The sequence below is a fragment of the Mustelus asterias genome, chromosome X, assembly GCF_964213995.1.
Source record: "Mustelus asterias chromosome X, sMusAst1.hap1.1, whole genome shotgun sequence".
NCBI lineage: Eukaryota > Metazoa > Chordata > Chondrichthyes > Carcharhiniformes > Triakidae > Mustelus > Mustelus asterias.
The window spans coordinates 1801717-1817315 of record NC_135834.1 but is presented as its reverse complement, the minus strand read 5'-3'; the positions used below and the strand labels follow the sequence as shown (position 1 = coordinate 1817315).

The following is a 15599-nucleotide window of genomic DNA, read 5'->3' as shown; positions in this document are numbered from 1 at the left end:
CAGCACAGATGTGAGGTTTCCTTCTGTCATAAGTCTTTCTGTGTAAATAAAAGTAGAATGTATGACTTGAAAATGGAAAGAGTTATGTCTCCAAGCCCTATCTTAATTATCCACTGCTTAATCTGAATCTCTATAACCTCTATCCCTGCTTGACCTGAAGACCAGGGGGGCAATTCTCCCAAAAAAATTCTAAGTGTTGAATTTGTGGAACAATTGGAGCAATTCATGCTGTTTTTTTTTTCAGTGGGAGTTCACACTAGAATCTCTCACGCTCTGTGCACTGCGGTGACCACCAGTGTGAATATCATTACATTAAAGTGGGCAGGGAGCCCGGGACCCCCAGTGCTGCCCCCCATGGCCTGATCGCGCCCCCACCCCCGCCCCAGTGTCGCTTTTTTCCCCCCCCCCGATCACTGGCCGCCCTCCTGCCCCCACGTAGAGTGGCAGTGGGACTCCCCCACCCTCATCAATTGCCCCCTACATCCTACTCTCATAGGCCCCGCTCCATGGCACTACACCATGCCCAGTGGGCAGTGCCAAGGTGCCCCTGGGTATGGGCACCTTGCCCTTGGGCAGTGTCGGGCGCAGGCTGGCAATGCCAGGGTGCCCATGCCCAAGGGGCACCATCTCTCCCTCTGCTGCCCAACCCCCAATTGCCCCCCACCCCCCCATCATTCCGACGGGGCCATCCCGATATTTCCCCGAAAGTGGGAAGCTACTTTAAACCCTGCTGGAGTGAAATACTCTGATGGTGTGGGAGAGGCTCGAGGGCCCGGAGAATTCAATCCCGGGCCCACTAATCACATTAAAATAACTTCCCTGTCTTCCCTCCGGTTTCCAGCGTGGATCTGCCGGCACCGGCAATCTGGGGCTGGGAGATGCGTGCATGGCAGTAACACTTCCGTGAATCCCGTGCATGCCCGGATGCGAGATTCTCCCAGCCCATTGCACTGGGAAACTAGCGCGGCGGCGTGGGAGAATTGCCTTCGCACACTCGGCGGACAGAGGGGATTTTCCGCTCCTGTTTTTGTTGGGCGGGATTAGCAGCAGGGATGGAGCGTCATGCACGATATTCAAATCGCGTTTCACCCCGACATAAAGACGTGACGTGATTGTTCCCATCAGTAATGAAACAGGACCCCTGATGTTGAGCATCAATACATTCACATCTCATAATCAGACCTCTAACGCCTGAATAATTCCCCCTCCCCCCTCCCTGTAAGAAAATCCATTCACGTTAATGTGAGGGAAGGTTGGAGTGAATTACGACTGGTCTGCCACAGTGTGGACCTGGTGGGTAGACATCGCGGAGGAGCGCGGAGATGGGGGGAGCTGGGGGTCAAGAGAGTCGGCAGCGTTCCATATAAAAGCAATGCTACTGGGCCTGCCCCACCGACATGATGCCATGGGACCCACCCCTCGCCTTTTTTAATGTTCCACATGATACCATAGAATCCGTATGGTGCAAAAGGAGGCCATTCGGTCAATCCATCTGACCTGCACATCTTTGGACACTAAGGGGCAATTTAGCATAGCCAGTCCACCTAACCGGCACATCTTTTGGACTATGGGAGGAAACCGGAGCACTCGGAGGAAACCCACGCAGACACTGGGAGAACGTGCAAACTCCGCACACGCTGAACAGGCTGGGATTTAAAACAGAGGGCAGTGAGTCTTCCTCAAAAGACAGTGGAAACAGAGTTTTGAATGTTTTCAAGGCGGAGCTAGATAGATTCTTGAAAAGGTGGTGGTGGTGGGTAGCTGAGAGGTTTCTTATTGAATAGCCGAGAGCAGGCTCGAAAGGCTGAGTGGTTCACTCCTCCTCCCAATTTGTATGGTCATAAGAATTAAACCCTGAACACTTGGCTACATCTCAGGCAGGAAAATAAACATAGTTAACTGAGAGCAATCTGAGGAAACAAAATTTCCTCTGCACTTTCTCTCTGCATAAAATTTCCCCTGTGGTCCAAAGGTAGAAGTCCAACCGTCAGAGAGAGCAGCTGTAGCAGTGACTGTCCAGAAGTAACATTAAGAAGTTCTATTGGACAAATGTTGCCTGGAGCTGTCGCAAGAAAAAAGGTTACATGGGCTTTTCGTAGAATGAAGCAAGGCATGGCCAATTTATACATTATAGCCTTAATCTTTGTTTAAAATAATTATTCCATAGCTTTGACACATTAATTTATGTGCGTTCCTGTCCTGTTCTGCAGTCTTTCCACTCTGATACTTTTGCAACAATTCTGTGGAAAAGTTAAATCCTGAAATACTGTGTATAAATTGTACTTAAAGCCCTTTTAATATGCAAATTAATCTATTTTTCCTTGGTTTAACCAGATTCCCTTGATTTCAATAACTTGTATTATTAAAGTTAGTTTAATTTGTTCTATATATTGACTTGCGGTTACATACCCTATGTTTCATGAGAATATTCTCAGTAGCTCTGAGATGCAGGTGAAGCATTGTAGCATACCTAGGCCTGAATTTCAAGTAAAAATAAACAACTCTCATTTAAACCACTGAAGGAACAATAAAAGGGCTCCTACAAGACAACCGGGTGCCAGAATGAGAACTGAGAGTTACAGAGAATATGATTTAAAAACAAACCACTCTGAAAGGTGCACTAACATCACAGTCATGACGCTGTGTCTGGAGTATTATTGATCCTATGTATAACATTGCAGTATGCTGTCATGACCACAGAAGTAAAGGCGGAGGCGTGTTATATATTAAAATGGTAGCACGGTTGCTTTAAGAGCAATGATGGTGATGTCATTAGTGGCACCATTTTGATGGTGATGTCATTAGTGGCACAGGCTGCTGCTTTTCATTTCAGTTTGTACTCTACAGGCAAGAAGGCCTGGAATAAATTTGTTGTTGTTAGTTTGAATGTATGTGCGCAAGCCATGTATTTTTCTTTCTGTGTAAAACCCATAACAGAGTTGGTGGAGTCTGTGGCACCCAAAGTAAGCAATGTTACTTTGGTAATAAAATTTGAAGTGCCAACTCAGGATTCTGAGTTTTCGAAGACTAAGTTTTGTAAGGGACCTGTTTTCTGCTCTGAAGAATCATAGAATCCTTACAGTGCAAAATGAGGCCATTCGGCCCATTGAACCTGCACCGACAGCAGTCCCACCCAGGCCCTATCCCTGTAACCCCACGTTTGACCCTGCTAGTCCCCCTGACACTAAGGGTCAATTTAATGGCCAATCAACCTAACCCGCACATCTTTAGACTGTGGGAGGAAACCGGAGCACCCGGAGGAAACCCATGCAGACACGGGGAGAACGTGCAAACTCCTCACAGACAGTGACCCAAGTTGGGAATCGAACCCGGGTCCCTGTTGCTGTGAGGCAGCGGTGCTAACCACTGTGCCATTGCATGCTGTAGGTCTGAGACTTCACTTTAAGCGAGCACGCAAGTATGTGAACTAATCCTGACCTATTTCCAGAGTTCTAAAATTCTTACCTTGTCTTATCGAAGGTATGTATCTGTTGAGAGCAATGTATAAAATGTGGCAATCGCAGGATATATTCTGTCAAATATCAAACCGTGTTGGCTGAACGTATTTGGACTTGAATTTCTCTAATTGCTGGTGAAGACTCACTGTAGTAGTTCAGATCCATGCAAATAGGAGTTTGTTTAAAGTGCTTCCATCTGTGAATTTTCAGTGCTAAGCCAGTATGCGTATTTGCCAAGAACTGTTTCCATAAACCAACAAACCTCTGTCTGAACTTTTGTATAAACCAACAATTTTCCCATTAAGGTATGTAGGGAATGAATTCCTGGTGAACCTAATTTGCCTTAAACAGAACATTTCCATCAACCAGATGTCATTAACCCTTGTGTACTCTGATTATGGCATATTAGTATATATTGGAGTGAAAGCTACACAGTGTTTTCATAGTAATTCAGAGCTTTTTTTTATATAGCTTTTACTGAGAAGTCAAAGTGGAGAGGAAAGGATGTCATCAGATCAACATAGGGAATATGTTGTCATTTATCTCAAGAGGCTTGGAATACAAAAGCAGGGATGTACTTCTGAGGCTTTATAAAGCACTGGTTAGGCCCCATTTGGAATACTGTGAGCAATTTTGGGCCCCACACCTCAGGAAGGACATACTGGCACTGGAGCGGGTCCAGCGGAGATTCACACGGATGATCCCAGGAATGGTAGGCCTGACATACGATGAACGTCTGAGGATCGTGGGATTATATTCATTGGAGTTTAGGAGGTTGAGGGGAGATCTAATAGAAACTTACAAGATAATGAACGGCTTAGATAGGATGGACGTAGGGAAGTTGTTTCCATTAGCAGGGGAGACTAGGACGCGGGGGCACAGCCTTAGAATAAAAGGGAGTCACTTTAGAACAGAGATGAGGAGAAATTTCTTCAGCCAGAGAGTGGTAGGTCTGTGGAATTCATTGCCACAGAGGGCTGTGGAGGCCGAGACGTTGAGCGTCTTCAAGACAGAAATTGATAAATTCTTGATTTCTCGAGGAATTAAGGGCTATGGGGAGAGAGCGGGTAAATGGAGTTGAAATCAACCATGATTGAATGGTGGAGTGGACTCGATGGGCCGAATGGCCTTACTTCCGCTCCTATGTCTTATGGTCTAATAGAGGAGTTGTGAATTCCACCTACCACCCCAGGCAGCACGGTGGCACAGTGGTTCACACTGCTGCCTCACAGCGCCAGGGACCCGGGTTCAATTCTGGCCTTGGGTCACTGCCTGTGTGGAGTTTGCACGTTCTCCCCGTGTCTGTGTGGGTTTCCTCCCACACTCCAAAGATGGATTGGCCATGGTAAATTGTCCCTTGGTGCCCAAAGATGTGTAGGTTAGAGGGATTAGCCATGGTAAATGTGCAGGTTAATGGGGATTGGGCCTGGGTAAGATGCTCTGACGGAAAGTTGGTGCAGATTCAGTGGGCCAAGTGGCTTTCTGCACTGTAGAGATTGTATTGGATAAATTTGAGCTTATCCAAAGCTCTCCTGTATGGATCCTAGCACACCAATACTGTTCACCATCTCTCCTTTGCTCGCTGATCTATATTAGCTCTATTTTAGAATCCTCATCCTTGGCTTCAACTCACTCAATGGCCTTGCCCCTACCTATCTCTAGTCTCCTCCAGCCCCACATCCTTCTGAGATCTCTGCACTCCTCTAACTCTGGCCTTTTAAAATCCCTGATTTTAATCATCCCACGTTTGGTGGCCATGCCCCCAGCTGCTTACGACTTGAGATCTGGCATTTCCTCCCTAAATACACTTTGTTTCCTCACTTTCCTGCTTAAAATCTATCTCTTTGACCAAGCCTTTGGTCACTTGTCCGAATGTCGCCTTATGTGGCGCTGTAGGTATTTGTTCCTATTGGCTCATTACTACGTGACTACAGCAGGGATTCATAATGTCTTCGGATGTGGAGTGGGAAACAGAGGGAGAAGCAGCAACAATGGAAGAAATCACACCAGAAATAAAGACTCGGGCGAATTTTCCCGTCCTGCACACCACAGGAATGGGAACAGGCAAGGGGCGGACCATGGAGAGGTCAGTTGACCCCGGGCAGGATTTTCCGGTTTTGAGGCGAGCGTGGCCGACAAATCCCGCCCTCGTTTCATTTTTAACCCAGTGCTTCCAGTGCCATGTCTCCAAATGCACAACAAAAGCTGGCGACAAGGACTACTGACATGCACTTGCAGAGCTGCTCGAAGGTGTTTTAGCAAGGGAAGAGTTGGAAAAAGAAAACCTTTCACACATGCTTGCCGGAGAACTGGCGTGGACATGAGTAAAAGATGCTCTGTAAACAAATTCTCGAGCTGGTTGTAGCGCAAGCTCAAACTAGTACCTTGTGTGCAAAGAAAACGGAGGCAGCTGCTGGCAGTGTGGTTGTGAAATGTGCAGGTCGGAAACTGGCATTAGTAAAAAAAAATGGGGGGCGTTTTCGGCGTCATTAGAGCTCTTGACAAAAATGTGGAGCGATGGAGCTCTAATACCGAGCATTTGGACTATTTTGCGCAGGCAAATAAAATAGCTGAAGATGTTATGGTGCCCACTTTCCTGAGTGATGGGAGTAAAAAACTTTTATTCTCCCCCGCAGATTACTGCAACCTGATAAACCATACACTCAGACATGCAAGTAAATTGTGGATTTTGCAAGCACATTTTTCATCCAAACTCTTGGTGATAGCAGAGCGCTTTGGAATCCATAACAGAGAAGGGGCATCAATCGTGCAATTTGTGGCGGTGCTCAAGAGACTTGCAGAATATTGTGAATTTGGAGGCATGCTTAATGACACCATTCGTAGCAGACCTATTTGTGGTCTACACAGCGAAGCAACACAAAAACATCTGTTAACTGAGAGTAATCTCAGCCTGCAGAAAGCCATTGAAATCGCTGTTTCTGTGGAGCTAGTTGCAAAGGGACAAAAACGGAAAATGCTGGAAAATCTCAGCAGGTCTGACGGCATCTGTGGGGAGAGAATAGAGCCGATGTTTTGAGTATGGATGACCTTGACGACGGGTCATCTAGAGTCGAAACGTTGGTTCTATTCTCTCCCCATAGATGCTGTCAGACCTGCTGAGATTTTCCAGCATTTTCTGTTTTTGTTTAAGATTCCAGCATCGGCAGTATTTTGCTTTTATTATGGTTGCAAAGGGAGTCCAGTAATTGAGTTTGTGTACTCAAATATACGAAATGCCCCTTGAAATGGTTTCCTGCCACAGTCCTTACGCAGACTGGACCTGTCTCTTACACTGTCCAGACCAGGGATGACATTATCTGGAGGAGGCATGCAGACCAGTTGCTGGCTGGAAAACATATCTGATAAGAATGGAGCCTGTTGAAAATTCAGGTTCAGACTTGCCTAGTCAGGACTTTGCAGCAACACCAACGCCACTGGACATCATTGAGGAAGTCAATACCTCACCCTCTGTTCAGACGCAGCAACCTCGAGATCCACCGTCAGCACCTGTTAAAGCAACCACCGATGACATCACTGGGAAGATGAAAATGCCAGAGGTTCACCATCAACCGTTCTGAGAGCGATGACCTCCAGACTGTCTGACTTATTAATAGTGACTGACATTGACTGTTGTACATGTTGAACTTTTTTTGGGGATGTTTAAGTTAAGGGGGGAGGAAATGTTATGTATTTTTCCTATTGGTTCATTGTGAAGCCCTGCTGCCGTAATATATGCAAACGGTGGTGATGTCATAAGATATAGAGTGAGAAACAGAGAGAGAAGCAGCAACAAAAGAAGAGATCACACACCATAAATAGTCGGTTTATTTTTAACTCCGTGCTTCCAGTGTCACGTCTCCAGATACACATCTGGCTTGGTGTCTAATTATGCCTGATATTGCACATGCAAAGCACCTTGGGATGGTTTAACTTCATTAAAGACTTGGGTGCAATCTGTTTCATTTGTTTGATTTCATGAAAATCCATTCTGAAAAGTATAGAGAACTGAGGGACTTTGGACTGTATGTCCGCATATCCCTGAAGGCAGCAGGAGAGAGGGTAAGTTGATTAAGAAGGAATTATGAGCCAAGCATATGCGAGAGTAGGGACTGTATGAAATAGTAGACGTAGCTAGAGTACTGTGTATAGTTCTGGTCACTCTATCGCAGGAAGGATGTGCTCACACTTGTTTCCTTCTCTATGAACGGTATGCTTTGTATAGCGGCAGGGTAGCACAGTGGTTAGTACTGGTAATATCCTCGTAAATATTTTCTGTACCCTCTCAAGTGTTTGATTTGATTTATTATTGTCACATGTATTGGGATACAGTGAAAGGTTAGCTTGGAAGTATTGTGAACTGAGAGGAGGATAGTGATAGCCTTCAAGAGGACACAGACATGTTAGTGCAATAGGTGGACAAGTGGCAGATGAGATTTAGTGCAGAGAAATGTGAAGTGATTCATTTTGGTAGGAATAGCAAGGAAAGGTAATTTAGGTTAGTACACAGTTGTCAGGGGCGGCACGGTAGCACAGTGGTTAGCACCGCTGCTTCACAGCTCCAGGGTCCCGGGTTCGATTCCCGGCTCGGGTCACTGTCTGTGTGGAGTTTGCACATTCTCCTCGTGTCTGCGTGGGTTTCCTCCGGGTGTTCCGGTTTCCTCCCACAGTCCAAAGATGTGCGGGTTAGGTTGATTGGCCAGGTTAAAAATTGCCCCTTAGAGTCCTGAGATGCGTAGGTTAGTGGGATTAGTGGGTAAATATGTGGGGGTAGGGCCTGGGTGGGATTGTGGTCGGTGCAGACTCGATGGGCCGAATGGCCTCCTTCTGCACTGTAGGGTTTCTATGATTCTATAGTGCGCAAGAAACAATACCTTTCACTGTATCCCAATATATGTGACAATAATAAATCAAATCAAACACTTGAGAGGGTACAGAAAATATTTACGAGGATATTACCAGGAATGGAGAATTTAAGCAATTTGGAACGATTGGATAGGTTTGGTTTGTTTTTTAAATAGAGAAAGCTGGGGGGAGATTTAATTGAGGTATATAATTTTACGAGGGGCATGGAGAGGAAGGACCTATTTTTCTGAGCAGAGAGAGGCCAATAGCAGGGGACATAGATTTAAACATGGAAGAATAGAGGGTTCGGACATCTGCTTTTTGTGATATATATTAATGAGCTAGACTTGGAAATATCGGGCACAGTTTCAAAATTTGAGGATGACGCATAGCTTGGAAGTATTGTGAACTGAGAGGAGGATAGTGATAGCCTTCAAGAGGACACAGACATGTTAGTGCAATAGGTGGACAAGTGGCAGATGAGATTTAGTGCAGAGAAATGTGAAGTGATTCATTTTGGTAGGAATAGCAAGGAAAGGTAATAGAATTTAACCCGTTACTTTATAAGAGGGGTGCAGGAGCAGAGGGGTGAGTGTACACAAATGACCGAAGGTGGCAGAGGAGGTTGTGACAATAATTAATAAAGCATACGGCATCCTGGGTTTTATAAATAGGGGCACAGAGTGGAAGAGCAAGGGAGTTGTGATAAATTTAAAAATACACTAGTTCGGCCTCACAGAGAGAATTGTGTCCAGTTCTGAGCATCACACTTTAAGACGGATGTGAAGCCATTAAGAGTTTGCAGAAAAGATTCACAAGAATGGTTCCAAGGATGAGGAATTTCAATTACAGAAACATAAAAAACAATGGGAGCAGGCGTAGGCCATTTGGCCCTTAGAGTCTGCTAAACCATTCATTCTGATTATGGCTGATTGCCCAACTCAATAACCTAATCCCACCTTCCCCCAACCCCCCAAAACCTTTTGATTCCTTCAGCCCCAAGAGCTATATCTAACTCCTTCTTGCAAACATACAGGGGGAGATTCTCCCAAAAACGTTCCAAGTGCTGAATTAATGGTAAACTGATGTAAATCACGATTGTTTTTTCAGTGGGAGTTCAGACTCATCTCCCACACTCTGTGCACTGCAGAGGTCACAATCAGGAATATCATTAAAAGCTCGGGGAGCGGGGCCTATTCACACCAGAGTCTGACAGTTCTGGGCCTCTGCGCTTGTGCAGTGGCCTCTATCTGTCAGCCTGCACTTTGCTGGGCAGCTTGATTGCTGACCAGCCCAGGACTCCTCCCCCCCCCCCCCCCCCCCCCGGTCAACCTCCCTCCAGCCCCGACCAATCCCAGTGGCAGAGAGTCCCCCCTTGGCACTGCCCCATGTCTGATGGGCAGTGCCAAGATGCCCCCTGGGCATGGGCACTTTATCCCTTGGGCAGTGCCGGGGGCACAGGCTGGCACTGCCAGGGGGCACCATCCCCCCGCTGCCTGACCCTCAGGGGGGTCCCCGATTGCCCCTCCCTTCACTCCAGCGGGGTCTCCCGCTAGTTCCCTGAAAATGGGGAGCTCTTCTAAACCCTGCCAGAGTGAAATTGTACTGACGGGTGGGCGATCTATCAGGCCCGGAGGATTCAGTTCCAGGCCCGATAATTACATTCGAATAACATTTAAATAAGATTGCAATTATGTGCCTGCTGTTCCCACCAGTTTCCAGTGTGCCCCCAACAGTGGCGGATATCCGTCACTGGGAGATGCACGCGCGAATCAGCGCACGTGTGATTTTCCCGGCCCGACCTGCAAAAAATTAGCGGGTCGTGATCGGAGAATCGCGGCCACAATGTTTTGGCCTCAACTGCATTCTGTGCAGTTGACACAGCCACCATCGGGAACGTAGATTGGAGAAGTTCATCGCTCCTCGGAGAAGAGAAGGTTAATGGGGGATTTGTTAGCGATATTCAAAATCACAAGGGGGCTGAACAGAATAGAGAGAAAAAACTGTTCTTGTTAGCAGAAGGATCAGAGGGACATACATTTAAGGTGACTGGTAAAACGAGCAAAGAGGAAAAACATTTTTACGCAGCGAGTGGCTAGGATCTGGAATGCACTGTCTGAAATTGCAGATTCAATCAAAGCTTTCAAAGCGGAATTGAATAATTACATGACGAAAGGGAAAATTCCAGGACTACGGGGAAAGGTGGAGGATTGGGTCCAGGTGAGTTGCTCTTTCTGAGAGCTGGCACAGAGAAAATGGGCCAAAAGGCCTCCTCCTGCATTGTAACCATTCTATAATTCTAGAGAATTAGCTGAGGAATAGCTTTTTCACCCAGTGGATCTCATAGCCACTGCCTGAAAGGATGATAGAGGTAGCATTTTTACAAATTGCATTTAAAAAACACTTGGTTGTGCACTTGGGATGTAACCTACAGGGCCAAAGACCAAAGGTGGGATTAAACTAAATGATTCTCATTTGGCTGCCACGACACTGGGCTGGATAGCCTCCTCCTGTGCCATATATCTTCTTATGTTCAGATATGTTGTTTAAGTGTTCTGCATTGGTCACCATAGCTTTACATTGTGAACAGATGCAAAGTAGAATCCAGTTTTCAGAAGCAGTGGAAGCATAACTCTGTGTGAGCTCCCTGTTTATACTGGAACTTGGGTTTGTGCGTGTGTTTTATGCATGTCTTACTTTTAATTGATGCATATGAATGCCTGCCAAATCTTGATCAAATGAACCACTTCACAAGTTACCTTTGCCCTCATCCAAAGGTTTTATTTTCCCCGTGTATGATGCCTCATTTTTCCCTTTGAAAATGACTTGTGGCAAGCCAGACGGCAGTGTTCATGTTTGCACTTTCCAAAGTGAAGCAGTTTTCCAGGACGTCATGGTACAGAGTACACCTTTTTCCCTGTGCAACTATACTCCTCTCTCTCTCCCCCCGCCCCCGTTCTTCTCCTCCTCCTCCCTCTACGTATTTGAATCCCTGTGGACTCTAGATTGAGAGCTGTGTTTCTTAATTTGCAATACTGTGTTTACCAGTTCAGTTTTGATTTGAGTTTATAATCTGAGTGAGTAATCCATCTGAATTAACTGACCTCTTTCTGCATTGGTGACTGTAAAAGCTGCAGGAATAATTTGAAATGGAAGGTAGCTCTGGTTATATATGGAAGTACAGATAACACATTTACATACAGGGGACAGCCAAGTGAACCTGGAAAGGAAATCTGAAGGGCATCACATATGTGAGTCATTTCAGTCACTCCAGCTCCCTAGAGAAAGGAAAGCTTTTAATTTTTCTGCGTACTGACTGCCACTCCTGCACACGCAGAGCAAAAGATTGAAATTTACAGGAGGCAGCGGGTGACTGGGTGACAGAGCGTGCTGCTGAAGAGTCCATAACAGAGGGGAAATTGGGACCAGGTGAGCTGACTTCTCAGTACACAGCTACCCATTATCCTTCATTGTGGTGTGCATAGAAAATGACTGTACCTCTCAACTTTCAATCCCCAAGCAGTGACTTGAATTTTCAGCCTAGTTAAGTGAATGGGCATAGTATGGGCACAGTGGTTAGCACTGCTACCTCACAGCACCAGGGACCCGGGTTCGATTCCGGCTTTCACTTCTGGGTGACTGTGTGAAGTTTGCACGTTCTCTCCGTGTCTGCGTGCGTTTCCTCCGGGTGCTCCGGTTTCCTCCCGCACTCCAAAGATGTATAGATTAGGTGGATCGGCCATGGTAAATACACGGGGTTATGGATATAGAGCGAGGGAATGGGCCTGGGGCAGATGCTGTTTCCAGAGGGTCAGTGCAGACTCGATGGGCCAAACGGCCTCCTTCTGCCCTGCTGGGTTTCTATGGTTTAGTGCAATTATTTTAACTATATGTAAGCACTCGTATGTGTGAAAGAGAAAGTGAGAGCAAATGTTGTGAACTTGACAAAGCAGTAGAACCTCTTCCACGATTTCAGAAAAGGTTGCAGACTTAGGGCTGGAGTTCTCCAACCTCCCCCACAGCTGGGGTTCTCCAGTCCCGCCACAGTGAATGGAGTTTTGGCTGAGTGCCAGATTCTCTGTTCTCATCGGCAATGGTAGCGGGAACAGTTGGAGAATTCCGGCCTTGGCTTCTATTCCTTTTTCTTATTCCTCTCAGTGGGTCTCAACATGGATTGTAAAGAGAAATAAGTACAACTGTTATATAGGGAGGAGGAGGCAGCAGGAATAAATGTTGCACTCATGAGAGTGGCACAGTGGTTCGCGCTGCTGCCTCACAGCGCCCAGAACCAGGGTTCAATTCCCGGCTTGGGTCACTGTGCAGAGTCTGCACGTTCTCCCCATGTCTGCGTGGGTTTCCTCCGGGTGCTCCGGTTCCCTCCCACAGATGTGCAGGTTAGTTAGACTGGCCATGCTAAATGCACAGCGTTATGGGATTAGGGTGGAGGGGAGGGCCTGGTTAAGATGCTTTTTCGGAGAACTGGTGCAGACTCAATCGACCAAATGGCCTCCTTCTGCACTGCAGGGAATCTATGGAGATGGACAATATGCTTTTGTATAATGAATCGCTGCTTAATTCTTTGTATTGCTCTGTCTGTGTGCTCTGGGTTGGGATTTTCCTGCCGAAATTCCTGCTGATAGTGGACCTTTTGCTGGATCGCCTAATTTTCCATCCTGCTCATGACGGATCCTGCCACAGGCAGGACCGGAAAATTCTGGCTCTAATCTGCTGATTAGTATGGTACTGTGATTCAGCGTTTTCAGACGCCTCAGAAAATGGTTCTGTTTGCTCTCTGTAATTTGCTCTGAATTGGATTTACAGTGAGCATGAATAGGTTCAGCAGTAATTATCAGCACCATAAAATTAGCTTCAATCCTGAAAGGGGTTTTCAACTAAATGACTTGTTTCTTCTTTCCCCTGAAGGTCGAAAGTTGATGATTTAAGGAATTATGTATGAGAGAGGATTTTAAATTCTAAATCCTGCTCGACTTAACATGAGAAGAATTGCTCATACCCTTTCCTATTTGCTGAGCAGGTATATAGGACAGAAGGAGTTACTTAAAATGCTGCCTGCTTGCAGATGGCTGCTTATTGCTTTGTCAATTTGACTCAAAGAACAAAGAAAATTACAGCACAGGAACAGGCCCTTCGGCCCTCCAAGCCTGCACCGACCATGTTGCCTGACTTAACTAAAACCCCCTACCCTTCCGGGGACCGTATCCCTCTATTCCCATCCTATTCGTGTATTTGTCAAGACTCCCCTTAAAAGTCACTACCTTATCCGCTTCCATTACCTCCCCCGGCAACGAGTTCCAGGCACCCACTACTCTGTAAAAAAAATCTGCTTCGTACATCTCCTTTAAACCTTGCCCCTCGCACCTTAAACCTGTGCCCCCCAGTAATTGACTCTTCCACCCTGAAAAAAAGCTTCTGACTATCCACTCTGTCCGTGCTTCTCACAATCTTGTAGACTTCTATCAGGTCTCCCCTCAACCTCCGTCGCTCCAGTGAAAACAAACCAAGTTTCTCCAACCTCTCCTCATAGTTAATGCCCTCCATACCAGGCAACATCCTGGTAAATCTTCTCTGTACCCTCTCCAAAGCCTCCACATCCTTCTGGTAGTGTGGCGACCAGAATTGAACACTATATTCCAAGTGCAGCCTAACTAAGGTTCTATAAAGCTGCAACATGACTTGTCAATTTCTAAACTCAATGCCCTGGCTGATGAAGGCAAGCATGCCATATGCTTTCTTGACTACCTTCTCCACCTGTATTGCCACTTTCTCAGTGACCTGTACACCCAGATCCCTTTGCATATCAATACTCTTGAGGGTTCTGCCATTTACTGTATATTTCCTATATGTATGAGACCTTCCAAAATGCATTACCTCACATTTGTCCGGATCATAGAATCCCCACAGTAATCCTAAAATCCCTACAGTGCAGAAAGAGGCCATTCGGCCCATCGGGTCTACACCGACCACAATCCCACCCAGGCCCTATCCCCATGCATTTACTCTAGCCTAGTCCCCTGACACTAGGAGTAATTTAGCATGGCCAATCTTACACATCTTTTGTACTGTGGGCGGAAACCAGAGCACCTGGAGGAAACCCACACAGACACTGGGAGAACGTGCAAACTCCACACAGACAGTGACCCAAGCTGGAAATTGAACTCAGGTCCCTGGAGCTGTGAGGCAGCAGTGCTAACCACTGTGCCACCGTGTAATGTTTGTTCATGGAACAAAGACTTTAAATGAGGTTTAATGATGCATAAATTAGAGGGATTAGCGGGTAAACATGTGGGGGTAGGGTCTGGGTGGGATTGTGGTCGATGCAGACTCGATGGGCCGAGTGGCCTCCTTCTGCACTGTAGGGTTTCTATGATTTCTATACAGGTTGTATGTTCATGTTCCTGGATACTCTGCATAATCATTCACGGTGTAAAATCTAATGTGTGGGCCACACTCCTGGAATATTACATCTTCAGTTAAAACCAGAAGTTATCGTAGATACCCTACAGTACAGAAAGAGGCCATTCAGCCCATCGAGTCTGCACCGACCACAATCCCACCTAGGCCCTACCCCCATATCCCTACATATTTACCCACTAATCCCTCTAACCTACACATCTCAGGACACTAAGGGCAATTTTAGCATGGCCAATCAGCCTGACCCGCACATCTTTGGACTGTGGGAGGAAACCGGAGCACCCGGAGGAAACCCACGCAGACACGAGGAGAATGTGCAAGCTCCACACAGACAGCGACCCAAGCCGGGAATCGAACCCAGGTCCCTGGAGCTGTGAAGCAGCAGTGCTAACCACTGTGCTACCGTGCCGCCCGATGATGATTTGTCGGTTCTTCAAATGTGTTTGAAGGATACAAGAATATGCACAAGTTATCATTTCACACACCAGGGGCTGGATTCTCATGGAGTTGGGGTGACTCTATGGAGGAGTCTAACAATTGGCAGCCAGGATCCAAATCGGCAAGAGCTGTTAATCATATAACCATACCAAATAGAAGCAGCTGTCGGCCATTCGGCCCTTCGAGCCTGCTCCACCGTTCAGTAAGATCAGGGTTGATCTGCTTGTGTTTGCACCGACCACAATCTCACACAGGCCCTATTCCCATAACCCCACATAGAATCATAGAATCATAGAAACCCTACAGTGCAGAAGGAGGCCATTCGGCCCATCGAGTCTGCACCGACCATAAACCCACCCAGGCCCTACCCCCACATATTTTACCCGCTAATCCCTCTAACCTACACATCCCAGGACTCTAAGGGGCAAT

At 46.6% G+C, this 15599-nt stretch overlaps 1 protein-coding gene across 1 annotated transcript in view; it reads left to right on the top strand.

Moving 5' to 3' along the window:
• Positions 1 to 15599, top strand: part of LOC144482009 (vitamin D3 receptor-like) — a 168080-nt gene that overhangs the window by 16794 nt on the left and 135687 nt on the right. The window lies entirely within an intron of this gene.